Raw genomic sequence first — 21,141 nt, 5'->3', positions numbered from 1 at the left:
AGCGCCTATCCAGAAGTCAACGCAGCTTTGGTGCCGACAGTTGACGGGTCAAGAAAAGACTTGCTCCTGCACCTGACAATCTGAACAAATGATGGAAAGGACCAATGTCGAATGCTACAGTGGGAACGGCTTCAACCTCGGATTGCTACACGCTTGCTAAATATGAGGGGGCATATTTAGCAACATCGGAGGGGGAGTTCGGGGGAACGGTGCGATATCATGGGCGGGATATTGCGGCCGATTCGACGATTGTGATTGGCCGCGACAGAGTCATCAGATTCCCTCGTCTAGTCGCCTAGGGAAGAAGACGGTATTAAATCCGGAGACTTTTCGTGCAGTGAGGAAGGGTGGGCTGACATGTCCTGATGTGAACTCAGACGTTAAATATGCTCCTAAATGCAGTGGGCTTCCGTGTTTGGAGCCAGTGTAAATAACGTAAATTAAACCTTTTTTTTTCCTACTACTGGACGCACTCGTCGAATTGCCTTGGTGGATTCCCGGCCCAAACGCTACCCCGAGCCTCACTTCTTCTCACCTAGAGGCACAATCTCCACGGTCCGACAGAGCCGGCTTTGTACAGACAGCGGTCACGAAGATGTTTTTCTTTTTTTTTTCCGCGGGAAGTGAACCATAACCGAGAAATAAGAGGGAGCGTGGCGGGCAGGTTCGCGCCATCTTTCGGCAGCGAGCCGAGACAGGAAAGCTGAACTGCTTATACGAGAAGCAGCCCCACCACAGTTTTCTTTTCCTTTACTTAACGCGCGTGATGAAGAATGATGGAGAACGAGAAGCGAGGAAGAGAAAGAAGACGTCGGGTTTCGAGCGCGAGCGGGAAAAAAATAACGCGATTCTCAAAATCCTGGATATGTGTGTTGCTCTTTTTTTTTCTTCCTTTTTTCTTGTACTTCTCCGGCTAGCGTTCCCCTTACGGGATGTGAAAATAAACAAGCCTCGTGATGAAAGTAAGCGAAGCACGCGACAAGAAAATATGAGCCAAAAGAAGGGCCCAAAGAAAAAGAAATCGGACCGCACCACAGCCTTGAGCTATTCAGTTTCTATTACTCTCGGAAAGCAAGCCACTCGTCTAAAATTGCAGCTTGCTCGAAAAAAAATTGCGAGTAAATATTTTCCGTCAGATATTTTCATACGAGAAAGAATACGGAAAGAGATCATGCCAGCAGTATAATATGCGGGACATACGGTAGTGAAAACACTTTCTCGTTCTTCCGGTTATTATTAAAGTCAAGCGTTTTTTGGCTGCGCAGTACTACGGAACGGGTGTCGTACCACTGTGAGAAAATAGCTACAAAAGCCTTAAATGCACGGAGACAAGTTTCGTCATTAGCCGCGCATGTACCGGCCATCACCGTCCTTCCTTCAACAAGCGTCATAAATCGCCTTCGTCCCAGTGACAGAGTGCATCAGGCTCAATTGGTATTTACATTGCGGTGTATTTTATGAACGCTGTAGTGTCTAAACATAAACGTACGGAATTAAAACTGTAGCCTGCGGTCCATAAACATAAACAATTAAACAAATTATGTGTTGCACAGAATGGAAATAAAGATAATTATGCCGATCGCATTTAGTTGCACAGCCTTTAATTTCCCGCTTCACATAGATTCCAACACTTAAGCTTTATGTGCATATTATTATTATTATTATTATTATTATTATTATTATTATTATTATTATTATAAAAAGGAAATACAAACGCAAACGGAAATATGTCTCGCATATTTCCAGAACCAAGAGGTACCTACAAAGGAGAGGATATTCGGAAACGTTGGTTGTGTATTAAAAACGTGTCAACCCTTGGCTGAAACCTAGGCGGGGTCCAGGCCCACCCCACCAAATCGCAGGGCACTGAATAAAGTTATTTGAATGAATGAACTCATACTAGTTGTCTCCGTTATTCTAGCGAGTACTGTTAAATGCTTGTCTACGCACAAATATTGACCATCCGAACTCTGCCCTAAAGCGTGCTCTGCCGCAAGCTCTTTAGCATACAGGTGAAGCATCCCACACATGTCGAGGCAAACCATGCAAAGCAGAAATGCTCATCGAGAAAGGATAAGCAGGTACCCTCAGAAGCGATAAAAACAACAACAAAGCGGCAATGTAATCCTTGCACAGGCGGTGATAAATTAGATAATACTGCGCACGCAGAAACAAATAAATGGCCTCATAGGCAAGGCAAACAACCGAACAAGATAATGTCTTCAGACTAGGGCGTTGGTTATTCGAACAAAAAGAAAGAAAACAGCAAATCGCGTATACTCTGGATACAAAACTCTTCATCGAAACATAAATAGTGTTTTTACACAGAAGAGGTGCGTCCGAACCTAAGTCAGCAGAAGAATGGAATATTTAACAAGTGACGTGCTGTTTATTTATGGCTCGTCAACACGCAGTGAAGTCACATAACGCATCCATTTGCATTGGTTGATATTGTATGCGTGCACATGCATGTCCTATTCGTTTAGGCAATGAAATCAGCAAGAAACCGCGTCTCAGAGCTGCATAAATATAGTGCCCTGGCGCGGTCAATACTTTGCGGGAAAATCAGGTTGCTATAGATTTGAAATGAATGTTGCGCCCTTCGAAGCAAGATCAGGCCTAGCGTTTTCTATACGTACCGCGAACGTCGGCCGCCGCAATGCAAGCGAGTGTAAAAAGTTAGGTTCGTCAGCGCTAGCCACTTTACAAATTTACAAAACATTCCCTTAACCTGCATAACAACCACAAAGTGCATCGTAAGGATGTCATAGGGAACACTGAAAATACGAACAGAAACGGCTCAGATACCGTTGCGGAACACGCGGTCGCCGAGGGAACCGTGAAAAGAGCGAGCAGGTCACGAGCTAAGCGCGAGCCGCGCAAGCGAGAGCGGGCAGGGGCGGAACGCGGGGCGCCCTGGATGTTTTCAGCGTGCTCGGATCGTAATCGTCGGAACTCGTGTGTAACCATCCGCGCCTCAACAGCTGCGTGTGCGAAAGACACCGAGGTGTATTGCTAGGGTTCTCACCACCGGAGCCCGACGAATAAGCGAGGAAAAAAAAAAGAATCGTGATCGAGGAGTCGGGACAAGCAAGGACGGGAGGCCCTTTCATTCCCAAGAGGACATACAAGTCGTGAGCGCACTCCACGAAACACACGCCCTCCGCGCAGCCCGCGCGGTCTTCGAGACGACAGCGACGACCCTCCCCTGCTCATTCCTGCGGGTAGAGCACCGCGGTATTGACGCGACCACCGCCCCGGCCCCGGTAGTTTCGAGAAAGCCCGGTCGGAACGCGGGTCCACGCACGAACAGGGGGGCCCATGCGGCTCGGCCCAGTAAACCCCCGACAGAAGCAGGGGGAAGCCATGGCTGCATCGCGAGGCCGCGCATGCGCGGCGCTCGCGGCTCTCACCTCAGCTCGGCCTGCGCGCTGCGGCGTGCGCTGCTGCTGCTGCTGCTGCTGGAGAAGGCTTCCCGGGCGCAATGGCTTCTTCCGGGGGAACGAGGGGGGCGGCTCTCGTCGCTCGGGCAGGAGAAAAGCGCGGGCTTCCGTGGTGCCTCCGAGGGGGTTGGGGGGGGCCCCAGGGGTAGCTGGCGGGACGCGGGGGGCGTCGGCCTGCTCGTGAGCGGGGCCTAGCTGGCCGCCGAAGGGGGCCCGCGGCGCGCTGGATGCGCCCAGGCGACGTCCGCACGGCAGTCCCGGGCACCCAGCCCCGCCATCTTTGTCCGACCGGGGCACGACGGGATACGCGCGAGGAACGGAGGGATCGCCGCCGCGCCGCCGACAGAGGGCGAGCCGATCGGTCCCTCGCTGCTCCGCTCTCTCCCTCTTTTTTCTCGACCGAGTAGAGGACGAGAGAGTCGCGCCCAGGAACGTTAAAATAAGCCTCGCCTCCAACACCGCCATCCCCGGGGCGGCTGCTGCCACCGCACGCGCACTGCCGCCTGGACCTGGCGCGGGATTTTCCCACTGTATCGCCCGCCGCCAGTTTGTGTCACCGGTCTGACTCGAACGATAAGGCTCAGGCTGGCTGCAGGGAAAGAGCCCTCACGTTTGACTCGGGGGCTCCGAGCGAGCTTGGAAACGTTCCGGCGCGGCGGGAGGTGGTTTCGGATTAGGCGGGGCATCACGAGGTTGCCGCGGGGCGAGCAGTCAGAACCTAAATTCTCTAAGACCACCCCTACATTAACACTATGCTTGTCGCCAACGCTGAACCGCCCATTAGCATCCGCAGTTAACCATGTGATATTTCATCTACTACTTAACGGTGCAATGCCCATATACAGATCGCAGAAAAAATATGAACACGTGCTCACAAGACACGGCGGCTATTTGAAGTGCACCTTTTAGAAGTAAGGGTTGCGGGAGTAAAATAGACGGGCGGTAATCCATCTGGCTCTTGTCGACGCAGTAATACCTGATATAAGAGAGAAGTATTACAGCGCCAGTTAAAAAAAAAATTATGGAGTTTTACGTGCCAAAACCACTTTCTGATTATGAGGCACGCCGTAGTGGAGGACTCCGGAAATTTCGACCACCTGGGGTTCTTTAACGTGCACCTAAATCTAAGTACACGGGTGTTTTCGCATTTCGCCCCCATCGAAATGCGGCCGCCGTGGCCGGGATTCGATCCCGCGACCTCGTGCTCAGCAGCCCAACACCATAGCCACTGAGCTACCGCGGCAGGTTACAGCGCCAGTTACCTAGTAAATTGCGATGCCTCCTTGCCGTGGTCACGGCGCATTTTCTTTTAGTGAAACAACAAAATAGACCACGCGTACTACATTTATCACGACTACTGTGCGACCAGTATTTCACTTTAATAAAGAGAGCGCTGCTGACAACGGCTACATTGATATAACATGAACTGCTCCTTACAGCTTCTTCTGCACTAAATAAACCTGCAAAAATTACTCATCCAATACAGGGTCCCTAAAAATTCGTTGAAACAGCAGATATTACAGATCTGACCAAGTGATATTTTTTATACGTTTAACATCACCCATCCTAAGTGATCCATCCATACCAGACTGTTTCCTCATTCGCCCCTTCCAGCCGTGCTCTGCCCTCTACCACTTCTGGTTTCTCCAAACGTTGCACGCCCAGGCTTCGCCGTAGCTTAAACGCGGTCGTCAAGCTCGAAGCGTACTCCGGGGGGAGTCACCTCAGCCCACAGTGATGGATGGAAATGTCACATGGCAGGTTCGGGTTCCAGAACAGGCCAAGCGAAAAAAGTTTTCTTTCTCCGGAACATTCGCTCGCCCGCCAGCAGCCTAGCGAGACCAGATCAGCTAAGCGTACAACGCCGCATAGCCAGGGGAAAAAAATAAGTACGCGTACTAAACGGTCGCGACAGGTTGAAGCAATAAATTTAAAACGACATCATATGCATACAATACCGATACGAACACCGCTCTGGGGTTTATACGACGATATATAAAGCTAGGGAAAGTGTGCTCACAACACTATAATGTTGTAGCATAATAAAGTGGGAAAGTATGCAAATCGCAATAAATACATTACCCTATAGTCGTCGCCTTCATTTGCGTAATGAATACAAGAGCCGCGATACGGAAAGAAACTGCAGCTTGCTTTTCTGGCGATCTTTTTGCCTGTTTCGAGAAACATAATAAACATAAACTGTTTACCCGTCTATAGTTTTTCATTTACACTGCCTCATGCTCAATCTTCTAGAGAGAGATTACAAAAACATAGATCGCTTTCCCTGCTCGCCTTATCCAACCTACCCCCTATCTCGCCGCTTATAAATAGACCTGCAAAGCGTGCTTCACTGTACAAAGAGAGTGCGTGAGGAAAAGCCAAACGTAACATGGTGCGACGGGAGAAAAAACCAAGATATGGCATCGGATATGCTCGAAAACATGCCTTGAGCACAGAAGCGGTTACAAAGCTTAACTAAGAGACCTTAGCTCAGCTTCGTACGTCGCTTAACGGCGACACTTAAAGGTTAGTTTTAGAGCGCAGCTCTTAGGCGCCCGTTCCTGCGGCGAGTGTCGGCGTTCTCCATCGTAACCGAGCGCACGAACACAGCGAAGGATTAAAGCGAACGCGGAGCACAGCGGCAGTTGAAAGACGGCGATAGCGAAGAGAGCGCGAGAAGGAAAGCGCAGGAGGAGGGTCCAGCGGAACCGCGAGGGCGAAAGCGGAAAAGGAAAGTATGGCGAAAGCGTGAGAAGAAGCGTAGTGCCGCGCAAGACGCGCTTTGCGGCAATGATGGCTACGAGATGGCGCCAGAGTAGCGCGCGTCGCCTGTATGGAAACAAAGCGCTGCATGAGCGGAGGTCTGTCTGCAGCGGCTGCTGTGAATCGTACCCACACGTCAGCCAAGCGCTGCCTCTCGTGATCTCCCGATTAGCGAGGCAGTCGCGCCACATTTCTCTCCGCTTGCAACGTGCCGCACGAGACAGATTGTCCGCGCTAGCCAATATATCGCGAAATTAAAACATGTAAACAGCTGCGCTCAAATTTCGCGTTAGGGAGTATCTTAATCGTCCGTGATTTTCTTTCTTTTTGGCTTCAGGAGTACTGGTCAAAATTATCTATACGTCCTTGTTGTGTACTGCACGGTTGTGTAGAAGAATATGGTAAGTTTAACAGCGTTCTGACTCAATTGCAAACTATATACACTCCTCTATCAATATTATTTAGAGCGCCATTAGACCTTATGTGTTGTTAAACACAAACTCGCCAACTGATTCGATGTATGCGATAGCCCATATTGGGCTCACCATCTTTGTTTCATGTTCCCGCTTTTCTTCACAAAATATGTTGTCGCGCAGAAGCTATTTTTCCTAGAAGCTTAGACCAGCGCATTAGATAAACGCCATGATCAGAAATTACATAGCACTTTTAGTGCGAGAGAAATTATATGGACACTCCTGGCGAATTCCCATCGTCGGCGTTGGCGTCCCCGTGAGGTTCCGCACAAAGTCCAAGTGCGATAAGGTCGTTGTCGCGCACCGTATGCTATAGGTGCAAGGGAAAGCACACGAGGATGAGCCGTGAATAATGATGGCTTGGTGCGGCGCCGTCTTCTCCCGAGCGCAAGGGAGGAAGGTGGGGAGAATGCGCGCCGACTATTTGGGCACAGAAAGGGGGGGGGGGGGGGGACGATTGCGTCTCCGCTACTACTCCGGCCGGTGCTGCGCATAGTGCGGCTGAGCGCGGTCGAGCGTGTTACCTTCGAGGTAATGCGCGATGGCTTCGAAGAAGAGCCGGCCCGAGACAGCTGAGGGAATCGTGTGCGCTGCGCTCTCGCACGCGTGGTTCGCGTTGAAGCGAGACGCCGAGACGAAGGGGAAATCGCTCGCCGCTGCTGCCGCTCTTCGTCAAGTCATCACATTCTGAAAGCGAGTGTCCGCCATCATGGAGTGAGATGTATTCATTGTGTGCTCGTGCGCGCCTTACACCGTACTTGTTCGTTTAGTTAGTAAGCAAATGTTTACGGCAGCTTATACCGCTAAGAAGTTACTGACCCATACTGCGCATAGCTGTCTAATAATTTGCTGTCGCAATCAATGCTTCGCCTTCCGGTCGAAACTACAACTCTTTTTTACGAAAGAGCACCTCCTAAGAACAGAAGACAGAAGTTATAAGCGCGAACTTGACGACGAGAAAAGCGCCTCCCAAGTGACAATAGGATCCTACGAATTTGATGACTCTTGCGCAAGATCCCTCGACATACGGCCAAAATTTGATGTCTCTTTAATCAATTACGTCCGTGCACTGCTTTTTGCAGTTTATCTAGCAGTTAACGAGAACATTGCTTTGTTCCTGTACATCTATTAATTACAGCACTTCGATGTCGGCCTATCCACTTGCTTCTTCAGCTAAAAGCGAGAAAATCACTAAGACCAATAGTAAAAGAAAACAATGAAATGAAGAAACGAGCATAAAAACTTCTGAAAACATTAATACCAGCTTAAATTGTTCACATCGCCTTTATTTTTCCATGAGAGGGGTCTTTCTCCGAATGAATTTGTCTGCCAGATCCGTATCGCAGGAGTCATGATAACCTCTCTGCCTCACCAGGATAACTTCCTCAGACGAACGCCGTTCATGATAATCATGAATTTTATGGCAATGAAAACACACAATCGGAGCATTATTAAGACGAAGGTCCACAAGATAGCGCTAGATGAACACGAACAGATACGACAAGACATTTGACTTACATTTCAGTACTTCCTTTCCACTGAAGATAATTTGAACCCACTGGCCTCATGAGTATGAACTCTCCCTGTTGAGAACACCTCCTTTCACAGCGAAGTACATACTGTTACGTTTCGCCTACGACGCGCACTAAAGCCGGCGCGGATGCAACGTACGCCGGGGCTTCGTTCAAAGCGGCGGACATTTTGGCCCGTTCGGAGCGGCCGCGACGCATCCCCGGCGAGCGCGTCCCGGCATGTTCAGTGCCACGTGTCTTTGTGTGTGCGTGTGTGTGTGTGCCCACGCTTGTCAAAGCGCGGCAGCCGGGGAGAGGAGCTCCCCCAGTGTGAAGCGAGGAGGTCTGACCGGCGCCGGCCCGTCTGATGCGTCTCCTCCTTGTTCCAACGTGTCTCTCAGTCCGTCCGTCGCCGCTGTCACGTGGTGTAGTCCCATGACCTTCCCTCTTGCTCTCAACTCCGAGAGTATAAGAGCAGCGGCCCCCGGACGCCAAGAGAGAGGCTCCGATTTCTTCTGTTGAGTAACGTGCTCTCCCGTCTCTCTACTTCGGTCGACCTGACCGCCCGCTCTTTGCAATGCTAGAATAAACAAGTTGTTCTGTTAGCAGTCGCCTCATGCTTTGCTGGGACCTTCGGATGCTTCCAGTGTGCCCCAGGCCGCCAGGCCAACGCTACCCTTGGGGCTTGCGACCCATTTGCAACAACGGGCGCCAACGGTCCGGTTGCAACAACGGGTGTCAGCACTGAGGTTCCGACAGCTGGTGGCAGTGCTGAGATTCCAACAGCCGGTGCCATCGGTGCGGTTCAAACATCTGGTTGCCAGCGGTGAGATCGCGACAACGGAGGCCAGCAGCGAAGATATGCGGTTGCCTGTATGCTGAGCAGCACAACGACCATCCGGGAGCAGTGCAACGAGCCCTGTGTGATGACTGGTTGCCTGCAGCGGAACGACTGCGCTGAATTCTTGGCTGCGAGGTTTGGTGAGTGCGGGACTTTCTTCTTCTGAGTTTTGCCAGGCTTTTGTTAGTGTTAGAAACAGAGCTGGTAATTGTGGTTGTCGTTGCGGCCGGGTTAGTTTGCGGCAAGACAATAGTAGGCAGTAGAGAAAGCAGCATTCAGAGCAGCCAAGGATTTGAAGTCGTTGCGCAAACCGAAATTGTTGGAGCTTGCAAGAGAGTTGGGTCTGGATGTCTCAGACAAACTCAGAAAACCAGAACTGCTAAGTGCTATTCTTGAGTTAGGAGCTGAGGATGACGAGCTGTCGGAATGCCTTGAGACCATTGAGGAAAGGGCAAAAAGACAGGAGCGTGAACGTAAAGAACAGATAGAACGAGAGCAACAAGAGAAAGAAAAAGAGCGAGAGCAACAAGAGAAAAAAGAAGAGCGCGACCGTCAACACGCTTTAGAAATGAAGCGTCTCGAGGTAGAGATGGAACGCGCTCGTAATGGAAATCAGGCACACGGTGCAGGAGAACGAGTATTGTTCAAAATGACTGACCTGATGCGGCCGTTTAAGCTTGGAGAGGACATTGGTTTGTTCCTGGTTAACTTTGAGCGAACGTGCGAGAAGCAGGGGTTCTCTCGGGAAACGTGGCCACAGCGCTTGCTCACTTTGTTACCCGGCGAGGCGGCCGACGTAGTCGCTCGCTTGGATAGAGAGGAGGCAGAGGATTTCGACAAAGTGAAATCGAGTCTGCTAAAAAAGTACAGGCTGTCCGCGGAGGCGTTCCGTCGGAAGTTTCGAGAAAATGAGAAAGGCAAAAGTGAGTCATATACAGAGTTTGCCTACAGGCTAATGTCAAACATGCAGGAGTGGCTCAAAGAAGAGAAAGCGTTTGGTGACCACGAGAAAGTTCTGCAGTGTTTCGGGCTAGAACAGTTTTATAGTCGGTTACCTGAGAACGTGCGGTACTGGGTCTTGGATAGGCCAGACGTTAGTACGGTGGCTAGAGCCGCTGAGCTAGCCGAAGAGTTTGTGACGCGTCGGGCTCGCGGAGCTAAGGACGGTCAAAAGGGTGAATTTGGCTCCAAGTTTGAGAGGCCGAAGTTCACGCCCATGAGAGCAAAGGGGGACACACGTAGTGCGGATGCGAGTGAAAGCAGTCCGACCGAACGTAAGGAGACGGCGGCAACCGAAGCCGAACGCAGAAAGCGGTTCGAGGCGAGGCAAGCGCGCGTGTGTTATACGTGCCAGAAGCCGGGTCACTTTTCGGCGCAGTGTCCAGAAACAAAAACAAAAGTTGTGTTTTTGTCATTATGCAGCACTGACGAGAACATGAAGCTTCTCGAGCCTTACATGCGAGACCTCCTCGTAAACGGGAAAGAGTGCCGAGTGCTTCGCGATTCCGCAGCTACGATGGATGTAGTTCACCCCTCTTACGTAGAACCCGATATGTTCACGGGCGAGTGCGCATGGATCAAGCAAGCCGTGGAAGCTCATAGCGTGTGTCTGCCCGTAGCAAAAGTGCTTATTGAAGGACCTTTCGGAGCACTTGAGACGGAGGCCGCAGTGTCATCTATGCTGCCCCCTCAGTACCCGTACCTATTTTCGAACAGGTCCGATCACCTCCTGCGCGAGAAGGGGCTTTTGTTTGGTGAGGCTAGCGTTCAGGCCTTAACCAGATCGAAGGTTCGGGAGCTCGCTGCAAAGGCGGTAGTTGCGGGGCCGACGTTGTCGAACGGTGAGAAAGGGTCAGAGGCGCAGCAAGCTGATATTCAGATCACGCCCGAGCTGAGTAAAACTGAGTCTGTAGCGTTAAACGCACCAGATACTGGAGAGGAAATTCCCGATGCGGGAAAGTTAGAAGAGCTATCTGAAGATTTGCTCATCGCGCCTACGTCAGACGGACTTAATAGGTTGCTAAAAGTCAGCCGGTCGGCTTTGATTGCCGAGCAAAAGAAGGATGGCAGCCTAGAAAACATACGCTGCATTGTCAAGGAAGGTGTCGCCAAGAAAAATGCTCGCTTTGTGGAAAGAGGTGGGGTCCTGTACCGGAAGTATATAGACCGCAGGGGAGTGGAGTTCGATCAGCTGATCGTGCCTCAGTGCTATCGTCAGGATCTGTTGCGCTTGTCGCATGGGGGTTCGTGGTCCGGACACCTAGGAGTTAAGAAAACTAAGGACCGTCTCTTGCAAGAGTACTATTGGCCAGGGTGTTTTCGGGACGCAGACCACTTTGTGAAGACATGCGACACCTGTCAGCGCGTGGGCAAACCAGGGGACAAATCGAGGGCGCCGTTGAAGTTGGTACCTATCATTACGGAGCCTTTTAGACGGCTCGTTATTGATACAGTGGGACCTCTGCCGGTAACAGCCACGGGGTACAGACACATTTTGACTGTGATCTGCCCAGCGACAAAGTTCCCTGAAGCAGTGCCGCTTAAAGAACTCAGCTCAGTTGAGATAGTCAATGCACTACTGTCCATATTTGCGCGAGTTGGTTTTCCTGCGGAAATCCAATCAGATCAGGGCACAGTGTTTACTAGCGCTTTGACGACGGCCTTTCTCGAAAGGTGTGGGGTAAAGCTGTTACATAGCTCAGTGTACCACCCACAGTCGAATTCCATTGAGAAGCTCCACTCCGTCATGAAGCGCGTGTTGAGAGCATTGTGGTTTGAAGAACAAACTGACTGGGAGCTGTTTCTGCCTGGGGTGATGTTTGCATTGAGGAGCGCGCCGCATGCGGCTACGGGGTTTTCGCCAGCTGAGGTAGTGTACGTTCGCACGCTGCGATATCCGCTTCGCATGCTTCGAAACGGATCACTGCCCTCTCCAATGGCTGCCGACCATCTGTTCCACAAATGGCCACCTCCTGCGCTGGAGCCTCGCTTTGCAATAACATTCCTTTGAGGTGCGTTACAAAAAGGGGAGTCTCAACGGTAACGCCGATGGCTTAAGTCGAAGCCCCTAACGTGGGAATCAGCCTCAAAATTGTTTGTTATTGATGTTTTTCTTCCTGAGGCAGGATTTTTAACATATTGCTTTTGCGTAGTGTTTCAAAGTGATAATGTGCTTTCTAGTGCAATTTTCCGATTTGTGGACGCGTTCTGAGTGCTGCTAGACTACTGTAAGGAACTAGGCAGTAGTATAAAAGGGGAAAGAGCCTGGCATGGCTTAGTGAGGGTTGTGCCGTGCTTGCTGACTGAGCGGCTGAGTTTCGGCGTAGTTCTAACGCTTGCTGAGAACGAGAGAAAAATGAGAACTCTCCCGAAGTCACTTTGCAGTGTCCTCTGTGAACCTGAACGTGAGAACGAGGCCTTCTCGGTGCGCTGGCTCAAGAAACGCCGAGGGACGACCGACTTCGGTAATGAGCATCATTGAGCGACATCCCTCCGGACAGCGGATGCAGTCCCCTGACCATCGGGATCTCCCTCCCCCGGCGGGGCGGTCTGTTACGTTTCGCCTACGACGCGCACTAAAGCCGGCGCGGATGCAACGTACGCCGGGGCTTCGTTCAAAGCGGCGGACATTTTGGCCCGTTCGGAGCGGCCGCGACGCATCCCCGGCGAGCGCGTCCCGGCATGTTCAGTGCCACGTGTCTTTGTGTGTGCGTGTGTGTGTGTGTGCCCACGCTTGTCAAAGCGCGGCAGCCGGGGAGAGGAGCTCCCCCAGTGTGAAGCGAGGAGGTCTGACCGGCGCCGGCCCGTCTGATGCGTCACCTCCTTGTTCCAACGTGTCTCTCAGTCCGTCCGTCGCCGCTGTCACGTGGTGTAGTCCCATGACCTTCCCTCTTGCTCTCAACTCCGAGAGTATAAGAGCAGCGGCCCCCGGACGCCAAGAGAGAGGCTCCGATTTCTTCTGTTGAGTAACGTGCTCTCCCGTCTCTCTATTTCGGTCGACCTGACCGCCCGCTCTTTGCAATGCTAGAATAAACAAGTTGTTCTGTTAGCAGTCGCCTCATGCTTTGCTGGGACCTTCGGATGCTTCCAGTGTGCCCCAGGCCGCCAGGCCAACGCTACCCTTGGGGCTTGCGACCCATTTGCAACAACGGGCGCCAACGGTCCGGTTGCAACAACGGGTGTCAGCACTGAGGTTCCGACAGCTGGTGGCAGTGCTGAGATTCCAACAGCCGGTGCCATCGGTGCGGTTCAAACAATACTCAGACATCTGCTCTAAGTGTAAAGAGCACATATAAAAATTTTTTCTAACGCAGCAACTGCGATCGACTTATCGAACCTCGCACGCATCCTAGTCTGCCTAGAGGCCGCTTGAGTTCAGTTCATGGCACGCGGCTTACGAAGAAAAGCACACCTGCCATCTTACGCTGCTCATCGCAAATGATTTCACAGCCTCTTCCAAAAGTAAACCCGTAAAATAAACACGCCTTTGCAGATTTCAGACATTACTATAATCAACCGTATCACACGGTAGCGGAATCGAGCGAAACACGCAGAAGACGACTGTTTGTGCCATACATCTCCATCATATTCGCGAGTAAGAAACCGGAAAGCAACGTCGCGCAAAAGTACCAGGCGACATTATGCAGGACGCCGCCCACTGGGAGAATCGGTGAAGGAGACAGATAGGTGGAAAAGGCGAAGTTAATTCAGCCATGACCCGTGACTCCCACGCAATTGCTGTCCGCCTTCGTGTGTATTTTTTTTTTAGATCTTTAATATCCCACGCTCCGGTAACCTCAAGGCCTAAAGCCCCACAGAGGAACGACGGCGGGCTACGCGAGAAAAATAAAAGGAAGAAAAAAAGAAATAGAAAAGTAAGTATGCAACGCAAAGGGCGAGATTTAAATGTTTCGACGGAGGAACGAGCACGGCCGCGCGAAATAAAAAAAAAAACAAGTCGGCTTCGCACGCGCGCTCTCCGTCTCTCTCCATGGGAGTCAATAACGCGCGCAAAAAAAAAAAAGAAATCCAACAGCATCATTGAGGAAGCAGATACCTACGTCGTGTTCCACCCACGCCAAGCACGAGGAGAGCAAAGTCCTCTCTACCGAGAGAGAGAGAGAGAGAGAGAGATGACGAAAGACAGGGAGCTTGGCCTGACAAGTGCATCTGGTTTGCTACCCTGCTGTGGATACAGAGAAGAGGGCGTCAAGAAAGATGTGAGAGTACTATACGTAGGCCTGAGATTCACAAAATAGACACGTAGTAGCCGTTCGTAACCACACGTAGTAGGCTGGTTGATCGCCGCGAGCAGAGTCTCACTTGCGCGGCCTTCCCTAAAAGCGCGAGCGGGCAGCGACGCGGAAGTGGAAGACGTTGGGCGAAGGTTTGGGGCGAAGAAGGGAAGACGCGCGGAGGCGAGGAATAATTAGGCAGGCCGGCGCCTCGAACGTCGAAATCCGGTGCCGAGACACGCGAGATTTCGAACAGTTTCTTCCGATCCCAACAAGGCCCGGCTGCGGTCCGTTCCTTCTTCTCCGCTTACGTCTTCTTTCGTCCGGATAAGAGGTATCCTTCGGACTAGCTAAAAAAAAAAAGAACTAAAATGAAGCAAAGTGAAACGTAAGGAAATGAACCCAGCGCGTGCTGCCACTACCGAGCGCGGCCGCGTTTCTGGAGTGGTGCGCGAGCCTAATTGCCAATGATGACGATAATGGCGCGAGGGGCGCGAAATAGCCAACGCGCTGCTCTCGTGCTGAAGCTCGAGTTTGCGCCAAACCATTCGCTACGGCCTCCCGACGTAGTGGCACGTGTTCCAGTTAACAGCCACCCTCTCTCTCTCTCCTCGAGACCGTGAGGGAGCTCTTATTAATGACCACGCTCCGCGCGCACGCTTGTACAGACGGCGCGGAACCGAGTTAAGCAGTGAGAAGAGGACGAGCTGCGGACGACCGCTGCGAAGTCTGGAATTTCGAGCCGCGGCGACGGGCGATTTACATGGAGGAAAGAGAGAGAGAGAGAGAAAAAGAATTGGCTCTGATTGCCAGAGCTCCGTGCTGTTCAGAGTAGAGAACTAGACCTGGCGGCGGCATGCTTCGCACGGCGTGTAACCGTTTCCCGCTAGTTTACTCTAAATTACTGGGTCTTCCAGGTTTTACCGGGCGAAGGCGTGGCAGGAGGCTCCAGACGCGGTGGGAAATGCGTACGCGACAGCAGTGGTGCGAGGAATTCGCCAGAGAACCCGAGAACGCTGGCTTACTGCACTACGTTGAGGATAAGTAACGGGCCAAGAAGTTCCGAGAGCCACCAGCTTTAACCCAAACAGCGAAGAATAAAGCCTGCAACGACTGTGAGAGCCGTCACTGTTAGCACTGTTTAAACTGGTCTCCTGAGATTATTCTAGACAAATTTGTGAGTATAATTGTAGTTCACTAAGAGCTATAACCCAATCCTTCTTCTTTTTTCTCGCATCGGTTAAAATTGCACAGTAAAACAAAATGTTCATTTCACGGAAACTGAACAAAAGTAACATATCTTGTAATATTTAGAGCTTGTGTAAGGTGCTGGTGCCGGTTACAAGTCGTTTGCGTAATAGTCTGGTAGGGTTATTCAACGCATCCCTATGCAGATAAAGACAATCGCACGGGCATGTGCTTTAGTGAATTGATCGAGGGCGTAGGTGAGCGAGCATACTAGTAGGAGAGTAAACGGGTGGCTTAGTGAGATAATCAGTGGTCAGGCAGATCAAATAGCAAGTAAATGTGTATCAGTGCGTGTGTGCATAAATGAGTGAGTGAGTGAGTGAGTGAGTGAGTGAGTGAGTGAGTGAGTGAGTGAGTGAGTGAGTGAGTGAGTGAGTGAGTGAGTGAGTGAGTGAGTGAGTGAGTGAGTGAGTGAGTGAGTGAGTGAGTGAGTGAGTGAGTGAGTGAGTGAGTGAGTGAGTGAGTGAGTGAGTGAGTGAGTGAGTGAGTGAGTGAGTGAGTGAGTGAGTGAGTGAGTGAGTGAGTGAGTGAGTTAAGCTCGAGTCGCTGCCAGCCGGTCGATACATGTATAAATACATAAAGCATCATAAAATAAGCATGACGCCTTTTGCGAAGCCACCCCGGAGGTTCTCGAAAACTAACGAATGCATCCAGGCCGGATCTGCACTCCACTTCTCGACGTAAATGCTGTCCCACACAGCTGAGTCGCGCATCATTTAATCATCTAAGAACAAACAACAGCTGAATGCGTTCCGACACCACTCGCATTTTCATAACGCAGCCGGTACTTGTACGAAGCACTTCCATCCAGCTGCATCCACGGAACGACGCGGCCGTGGCTCTCGCATCGCAGCAAGTGGGGAAATAGAAAGAGAAAGAGAGACAACACGGGGGAAAAGCGTTCGATAGGGCGGATTCGTAGAGATGGCAAGGCGGGAACCGCCAGATGAAGCGCCGTCCCGGTAGCCAAAGAAATCGTATATAACGATCATTGAGACTCAACTGCGCCTCCAATAAGTGGACCATGTCGACCGTTGGGAAAATGTTTTTCTTCATTCCTCATCTCCTTTATCTTGCTCTTCCCGGCTATCTTGCCCTCCGCCCGTTGACATTTCATTTTCCCCAACACATTCTTTCTCTGTCTTCCTCTTCGTTTGCCTCACGCTTCAAACGTGCTTGCGTGCGTGCGTGCGCATGTGTGTGTGTGTGTGTGTGTGTGTGTGTGTGTGTGTGTGTGTGTGTGTGTGTGTGTGTGTGTGTGTGTGTGTGTGTGTGTGTGTGTGTGTGTGTGTGTGTGTGTGTGTGTGTGTGTGTGTGTGTGTGTGTGTGTGTGTGTGTGTGTGTGTGTGTGTGTGTGTGTGTGTGTGTGTGTTCGGTGCGGCCTTTCGGTAAGGGAAGGTAGTTCGACGACGTTCCCTGCAGGTCGAGCGCACTGGAGCAACGATCAGCACCGACAGATACGCGAATGCCGGCGGCAAGAAGCGTCAGCACCACCGCCGACTATACCGGCACAGCCGATCGTCTCCTCCGGCTCCCGCTCTGTAAGCGTCCACTCCTGCCTTCCTCGCTAAAGAGGGCACACCCACTTCTCGTCCTGTCGAGTAGAACTTGGAGAGAAGTTTGAGGCAAAAAAAGGGGGGAACACATGGACGGATCCAGCAAAGAAAAAAAGGAAAAGAAAGAAAAGAGAAGCTGTAGTTGCTCTGGCCAAAGCGCGAAGCGATAACGGATCCAGCTAGCACATTATTGCATGCGGTAATACTCACGCTGCTGCTCACCGTATCTGTTGCAGAAAAGACTCGTGTCAATAATCAGGCTATTGTTACGTAGAAGGAGCCACGGAAACAACTATATACGTATATGTAGCACTGTCCAGAACGAACAGTCCACACCAGCTTATAACGTCGTAGTCCCCGCCGTCTTTTTAATAATGATAGGACTGCTCTTGGTCATTGAAATAATTGTTCCGCGGCAATTTGCTAAGGAGAACTAGAGGCTTTGGCATTAATCTCTTTTCTATACCGTTTCGCACTGCTTGGCGCCGGTTTTGCTAAACCTCTTCCCCGTTGGCTCTGGTCTATCGCTATCCCGCGCACCGCATCAACGTTTTTTATAGGCTTTACTCTCACCCGAACCTCCGGGACGAGTTCATTCTTCAGCCACATTATATACCGGACCGTGTTGACCGTCACTTTAAGGTTGGTATTGAGCCATGTAATGCCAAAACCTTTGTTTAGACTTTTTTACCTCGTACTTCACAAGATTGGAATCGCCTTCCTTCCGACATGGTTTCCATTTATGATAACACCAGATTTAAATGTGCTTTAGCTAACATTGTAAAATTAGGAGTTACTATGCCTTACTATGCTTTCTTATATAATTGTGCACTATGCTTATTGTCTACTCTACCCGCTCGCTCACTCCCCTTTGTAATACTTTGGCCCTGAGGGTAAATAAATAACTAAATAACTAAATAAATAAATAAATAGCCTCGTTAAATAATGCTGCTCGTGGCATTCGCGCTCCTTCGGTCTGTCGGTGTGACGAGCCTGTTTAGAGTCCCCGTTTTCGAAAGCAATGGTTCCATTAAGATACACACCGTTCCAGGCTCCTTCGTTTCTCCATTCGTTTGGCAGGATGAGATGACGACGACAATCATTGGTGAGCTGCCACAACACGGATATATGGTGACAATAATGGTGGTGGTAGTGTTGGTGAACCGCTATGGTGACAATGGTGGTGGTGGTGGTGAACCACATTTATCATCATCAATCAATTTTTACGGTACAGCTAGAATAGGAATGATCAGTAGTGCAAAGTAAACTTCGTGCCCTTGGCTTCAGACGACTCTGCGGCTTCCGAACCCGACCACCTTCAGCAAGAATACTACGTTATGAATGGAACAACGCACAATGATTATTCCTGTTTGCAGTACTCTATTGCCTTTAGGCGTTCAGGATGATATGATCTCTCAGAAATCTAAAAAATGATAATAAAACGTAACAAAACCCGCGACAAGAACGTCTCAAGCCAAAAAGCACGGATATTAGACAAATCCAACAACTATACCCGTAAGTTCTCAGGCTAGCTGAATGTTCTCGGTGCCAGAGTTCCCTCCAGCAATTTTAATAGGAAATGCTATAGATGCGCGGTCAAGGCTGTGACGAGTGCGAACGCTCGTCCCTTGCTGTTCATTCATTTGCTCCTTTCCGGCTCTCTTCTTTTCTTTCCCCTCCAAAAGTGCAAGGGAGCAAACCAGGTTAAAACCTGATGACCTACCTTTCCCATCTTCTTTCTCTTTCTGACGGCGACGAACCTACGCCACGAATCGGAGCTACGAAGACCCACCCCGTAACAAGTTATCGCTGCAAAACACGGGATCCGCGCGCCGCGGCACCTACCGGCTCGGAGAGGAGCGCCAGGCCAAGGTGGAGAAAGGGGGAGGGCAGCGGGGGGCGCGAAGCCTGCGCGAAACGGAGGAACTAAAGAGAGGAGGTTACCGGGCGAGACACAAAAGCGCGCCCGCCGCCGGCGGCAGGAAGAGCCGAGATCGAACGGAACAGAAGCGGAGGAGCAAGAGGAGCGAGGGATGGCAAGAGATCGGCAAACTGAGGGAAGAAGAGAGAAGTGGGTAAATGAATGAAACGAGGAAAATCGGGAATACAAACACAAAAAAAGACGAAGGCGACGAGAAACCACGAGGGAGCGGAGGGAAGATGAATGTTCCGAGGCGCGTGTGCGAGACAGGAGAGAAAGAAGTGGGCCTTTAGTCGGTAGGAGGGGGGGACTCACAATAAATCGAACAAGAAGCGAACGTCAAGCCGCTTCTACGCGGGCGGAGCGCGCTCCGTGGCTTCTAGGGCGCGCGGTGCTTCTGCTTTGGAACGCCGCGCCAAGGTACGTAGAACTTTTCTTCACGCCGTGTCCGTCGGTGGTCGTCGACGTTTTTTTATTAGCTGCGAAGCATGGGCAGTTGGCGCAGCAAAGGGCCGGCTGTCCCAGAATGCTAGCCAACAAATACAAATAGGTAAACAAAGAGAAGGAACGAAGGATACATAAGAGAAAATAAGAAAGGAAGGCAATGAGAAACCGCCAGCGCGAGAAGCTTACTGGTCAGTAGGAAAAATTGAGTGTAAAGATGATTGCATTATTACATACACGAAACTCGAGCGCATAGCCCGCGCACGGTACAAAACGTAAGGAGAAGCTTGGAATTGCTCTCTCTCTCTCTCTCTCTCTCTCTCTTTCACACAGTGAATTACCAGAACTTTCATTGATCCCCTAGGCAAACTTATTGTATGACCTTCCTGTAAATGTGTACATCGTATTACAAAACCTATATGATCTCGTTGCATGCTGTAAACTGTCTTCTAGAATGCTCTTACAGTACACGTTCTTGGTATTTATCCTCTGCTAGTGCAAAAATGGTACTAGTGCTAGAGGCCTAGTCAGATTACTCATGTCGTCACCTTCCGCCACAGCACCATGACAATCACGTAATCCTCCATGACAATCACGTATGTCAAAGGTTTTAAAAATATTTGTCGAACACAAATATAGCCATATGACTGAAGCCTGTTCTTCGGGCAACGCGAAAGCAAGCTTTCGTCGAGCGGAGGCCAAGGAGTGAGCGATTCAAAGCAAGACCGAACGGAACACAACCAAGATTGAGGAAGGGAACAGAATGCTCTGTATATGAAGGACTAAGGTAGCACGATCGTTTCCATGCTTCAGGCTTAAGCGTGGCCAGAAAGGTAAAGAAATCAAGCTTCGTCTGCACGGCGTCTTGGAGCAAATGTAATAGCTGTTTAGGGCAAACAATGCGGCGAAAGCCATAGCTGTCTTAGAGTGTATTATTTGTGGGCTGATATGTACGGATGACAAAACATGCTCGAAAGCAACGTTCAGAGATAACGTTCGGTGACGCACTCGGCACGCTTTGGGGGCCGACACGAGGTTACCGAAAAAAAAAAATCTGAATTACTAGATTGCATCTGTGGAGCCATATATCTGAGAGCAATCACTACAAAGAGAACACATTCGAGCTTACGCGATTGGGGAAAACGAAAATAACGACATCTTGCAAAGACCTCGCAAAAGGCGCTTTATAAGCAAGGTCTAAATTGCAGGGACAAACAACACGACAGGTACTGAACGCCGTCCCGGTGGGCGCAATAAATTACGAGAACTGACAGAAACACACGGACCGCTCGCCGCAAGCGGTACAAGCCAAAGAAGTCGAGTCAGCATCACTCTCGGTAAATGCTCATTCGATCGCGAGCCTTAGTGACACGCTGCCCCGCTGAAGAAAAAAAAAAGAAAAGAAAAGCTTTCTCGAGACCGCACCGGATGATAAATTGCACTTTTACAAAATCGTACCGTTACAAGACCCACGTTTGCATACGCCGCCTGTAATCATTCAGCGGTGAATCCTGACACGGGACTTCTTGAGGAAAAGGAATCTCGCAGCCCGAATCATACTAAGTTTAACGACTCTTGAGCAGGCGATTAAAGACACTGTGTTTCAGGGAACTGCAAGAAGACAGAAGGTGGGGGAGGACGCTTTGGTATTCCAAGGAGGGAAATACCTAAGAGCACTGGCTCAAGCGCTAGAAAAAGGCGTCATGG

At 50.6% G+C, this 21,141-nt stretch overlaps 1 protein-coding gene across 11 annotated transcripts in view; it reads right to left on the bottom strand.

Moving 5' to 3' along the window:
- PMCA (plasma membrane calcium-transporting ATPase 3) overlaps positions 1 to 21,141 on the bottom strand; it is a 359,676-nt gene that overhangs the window by 192,624 nt on the left and 145,911 nt on the right. Inside the window, exon 1 of one of the 11 annotated variants that reach the window (XM_065441197.1) lies at positions 3,414 to 3,724. The exons of the other annotated variants lie outside the window; for them this stretch is intronic. The gene's annotated coding sequence lies outside the window, so the exon portion shown is untranslated. Of the gene's footprint in view, positions 1 to 3,413; positions 3,725 to 21,141 lie in introns of those variants that run through there. 11 annotated transcript variants of the gene reach the window in all.

This window comes from Dermacentor albipictus, chromosome 5 (genome assembly GCF_038994185.2).
Source record: "Dermacentor albipictus isolate Rhodes 1998 colony chromosome 5, USDA_Dalb.pri_finalv2, whole genome shotgun sequence".
Lineage (NCBI taxonomy): Eukaryota > Metazoa > Arthropoda > Arachnida > Ixodida > Ixodidae > Dermacentor > Dermacentor albipictus.
This window is presented reverse-complemented; position numbering and strand designations above follow the sequence as displayed.